This window comes from Octopus bimaculoides, chromosome 10 (genome assembly GCF_001194135.2).
Source record: "Octopus bimaculoides isolate UCB-OBI-ISO-001 chromosome 10, ASM119413v2, whole genome shotgun sequence".
Classification (NCBI taxonomy): Eukaryota; Metazoa; Mollusca; class Cephalopoda; order Octopoda; family Octopodidae; genus Octopus; species Octopus bimaculoides.
The window spans coordinates 31,829,384-31,832,326 of NC_068990.1; positions in this window are offsets into that span (position 1 = coordinate 31,829,384).

Sequence of the window (2,943 nt, forward strand, 5' to 3'; positions counted from 1 at the left end):
CTCAGTTTGATATTGGAAAAAGTTAAAACAGCTTATGATTTGGGAAAAGGATATGGTCGGATAAGTCATCTTTTTATGTGAAAAATGAGAAACAGCTTGAAAGTCTTATACTTACCATTCACATTTTCTCAAACGATGTAGGTATGGAATTTGGGATCAAAAAGTGTGCTTTGTTGAAAATGAAATGAAGAAAATTTGAAGGAAGCCAGGAAATCGAAATGCCAAATGGGCAAAGAGTGAAAGTGGTTGAAAAAGGACAGTGGTATAAGTATTTGGAGATATTGGAAACAGATGAAATAAAACATGAAGAAATCATACAAATTATCAGTAGAGTGTATACAAGGAGAGTGAGAAAATTATTGCAGGCAGCTAAATTCAAAAAAATGTTATTGAAGCAATAAATGCAAAAGCAGGAGTCCTAATCAAATGTGGAGTTGGAATTGTAGACTGGACCAAAAGCAATGTACAGAAACTTTACAGAAAAAGTAGGAAGCTGTGGACAATGTATGGAGCCCTCCATCCAAAAGCTGATATCAAACAGCTGTACCTGAAGAGAGACCAGTGTGGAAGAGGTTTAATTACCTACCAGAATATTTACAGAACAGCCCAGAGAAATTACTAAAGATAGTGAATAAGGAACACGTAATCAATTGTGGAATAGGAGAAAAAGACAAGAATAAAATTCAGAGTGCATGTTAGAGATAAGTGAAAGCTCTGCACGGTCAATTTTGGAGTGCCACTGCAGATGCATGTGAAACAAAATCCTGGCTTCATTAAAAAAGGGGCAGTTAAAAAAAAGAAACAGAGAGCCTAGCTGTAGCAGTCCAGGATCATGTGATAAAAACAAATAATTTGAGGGAAAGTGTATATGGGGAGAATGTGTCAGAAAAATGTAGAGTCTGTGGAACTTGGAATGAGATAGTGACACACATTGTTGCAGAATGTCCCAAGATGACACAGGAAGAATATAAGAAATGGAGACATGACCAAGTTTTAAAAGTTTTACTCTGGAAGCTTTGTCAGAAATGGGGATTTGATGCTGGAGACACATGGTATGAACATTGGGTCAAAAGAGAATTGTAAGATTTTGTGGGACTTTCCTATTCAAACAGACAAGGAGCTAGAAAATAATGGACCAGACATAATAATAATAGACAAAGAAAACCAAAGTTGCTTACTAATTGAGTCATCCAGGATCATAAAGAAAGAAGATGAAAAATAAAAAAATACAATACCTTACAATTTGAAATTGCAAGAATTAGGAATATGAAAACTGTAAAGGTTGCGCCTATAGTAATTGGTGCATGGGAACTGTAAGCAAAGATATAGACAAATGGTTGAAGGAGATTGGAATAAAATGTCCTGTAGAGCTTCTAGAGAAAGTTTTCCTCTTAGGGAAAGAAAGATTATCAGGAAGATCTTAAGCATTTGAAAGACTATTGAAAGCTTGTGGATATATATATATATATATATATATATATATATATATATATATATATATATATATATATATATATATATATATATATATGAAATTCAACTTACATTGAAAGTCAACAAAGTTTGCTTTAGAAGCATTGAGATGTATTGAAAGATACAGGTAAGGAAATAAATTTTATTCTCAAACGCAGGATAATGCTAATAATATAGCATGAATAGGATAAACTATCCAGGTTTTGCAGAAAGTTTGTCAGCAGTCAGATTTTTTTCTGTAAAACATGGATAGTTTATCCAGTTCATGCTATATTATTAGCATTATCCTGCGTTTGAGAATAAAATTATTTCCTAATCTGTATCTTATACACACACACACACATACACACACACACACATACACACACACACACACATATATATATATATATATATATTTAGTATTGGATTTATATTTTAGCTTTTTGCCCCTCATGTTTTGTAACAGCCCTCTGTATAACATGTTTTCTCACTGCCAATATAGAAGATATTATTTATTGCTTTTTTTATTTTATATTATGAACTTTGTTTCATTTTTTTCTATGAACTACACTAACAAGATAAAATCTCTGTAATCAGTACAGACTTTGAAATCTGATGCAAGTAGTAGTAACTAGAGGGATAGGGAGAGGGGGTAGAAGTAGGTGATTGGAAGAGGAGGAGTGGGCTTAGACATAAGATAGAAGAATGGATTAAATCAGATTAGCACAATTATTATAATGATAATGACAATAACAGCGTTAAAGGTGTTGTTGTCATTGTTGCTGTTACTTGTTATGGTGGTGGTGGTTTTGGCAATGGTGGTGGCGGCGGCGGTGGTGGTTGGGGTGGCAGTGGTGGTCTTGATGGTGGTGATGATGACCTGAAACCCTCACCCTATTCACCTCAGATTAAAAACAGTAAAGTAGCCAGAAAAGTGTAGTAGGGTTTAAAACAGAAGAAGAGGAAATATTAAAGCAGCTATTCTTGTTCTCTTGCATCCGAGTTTATCCATCTACTACTACTACTACTACTACTAATGCTACTGCTGTTGCTGCTGCTGCTGCTGTAACTTGTTCTTGTTTTTTTTTCTCTATCTGTTCTTTACACTATCATGTCTGTCTCTTCATACAGGACCTCCCAAAGTACTTTTCTACATGCACACACACACACAAGCGCGCGCGTGCGCGCGTGTGTGTATGCATGTAAATAATCATCAAAGTTCCTTCACAAGCCATAAGCTCTAAAGTCCCTTCCCCAGATTCTGTAGCATATGCATTCTATCCCTAGATGGGATGCTAGTCCACTGCAGAATTACTCAGTTTTGCCAGTTGAGTGGACTGGAGCAATGTGAAATGAAGTGTTTTGTTCAAGAACACACTGCAGCACCCAGTCCAGGAATTGAAACCACAATCTTAGGATCATGACTGCAATGCCCTAACTACATGCCTCCATAAATAAATAGATTATTATATATATATATATATATAT